The sequence below is a fragment of the Bison bison genome, unplaced genomic scaffold (assembly GCF_000754665.1).
Source record: "Bison bison bison isolate TAMUID 2011002044 unplaced genomic scaffold, Bison_UMD1.0 scf7180017864308, whole genome shotgun sequence".
Classification (NCBI taxonomy): domain Eukaryota; kingdom Metazoa; phylum Chordata; class Mammalia; order Artiodactyla; family Bovidae; genus Bison; species Bison bison.
The window spans coordinates 696751-697946 of NW_011494880.1; the positions used below are offsets into that span (position 1 = coordinate 696751).

Sequence of the window (1196 nt, forward strand, 5' to 3'; positions counted from 1 at the left end):
AGGACTCCTGTGGCTATTTCAGTTCTTTGTGACTTCATAAATATTTAGGGTTTTTTTTTTTTTTCCATTTATGTGCCCCAAAAGGCTTTAAAAGCTGGTCATTCAACTCACTCTTCCTTGCTAGGTTCCTAGAGGAATTCTTCCTAGCTGTGAAGTTCTCTCTTGGAGCTAAGCAATGCTGGCTTGAGAATATGATGATGCAGCCATGAGCAAGCTGTCTTCTTCATTCTGAACTGTGTGACTATTCTCAGGTTTGTTTGTGTTTTTTTTTTCTTTGTTCCACAGTGTTGCTGAAATATTATAAGTGGACTTTAGATCTCTCAAAGATGTTTTTGTTCATGGATAGCAACTAATTATTGACCTTAGGGAATAGTGAGGCTGGGTTAGTCTATGTTTCCATTTGTATCTCTCCATTTTACTTCATGAACTTTCTCTTCCTTTAATTTAAATATGTCAATATAGAATATTTTAAATAATTATTAAGTAGCATTATTCCATTTTTATAATTATTTCTTTTTTCTTTTCTATTTATAAACTAGCACAAAAATATCTAAACTAATATTTCTATACTGGTAATTGGTTATAACTACATGAGGTGAGTTAAGTGACTTTTTTTCATTTTTATTTTTCTATATTTTTGTCATATTACCTACATTCTTTACAATGGTAATATCTTTTAAAAAATAAATATTAACAATGAAAAAATATGTTCCTTTAAAAATAGCTTAGTTTCTTTAAATAAATTTCTTTGAGGTTGGAATCTAATATCCAGTAACAGTAGTGAATCTAAATGCTTTCACAGAAGTTGAGACATACCAAACAATTCCATTAGATTTTAACTATGTCCTGGAGATTATGTAAAAGTACTAAATTTAACTGAATGAAATGAATTACTCCTTTTAAAATACTGATGCTTCTCAGAAAAATATACATCCTATACTACATAAGGTTGTTAATAACGTCATTCAAAGCATTAATCAGATCAGAACTCATCATTCTATGCAAGACTAATTCAACAGCTGTCCCTTTGGCTTTTACTCAAGCAACATTATCAAGCTGATCACCCAACAAGAGAATTCCCACCATAGAGACCCATGGTAAACAGCTTCATATATCCCATTGGTTCCATAGTAAGTGATAAAAGCTCTGGTTTTGGGATGGCCTAAAAAGGAAAAAAAAAAAAAAAAAATATATAT

The 1196-nt window shown here is 30.5% G+C and overlaps 1 pseudogene; it reads right to left on the minus strand.

Annotated features, from left to right (window-relative positions):
* Positions 1 to 939: 939 nt before the first annotated feature.
* Positions 940 to 1196, minus strand: part of LOC104997427 — a 58929-nt pseudogene continuing 58672 nt past the window's right edge.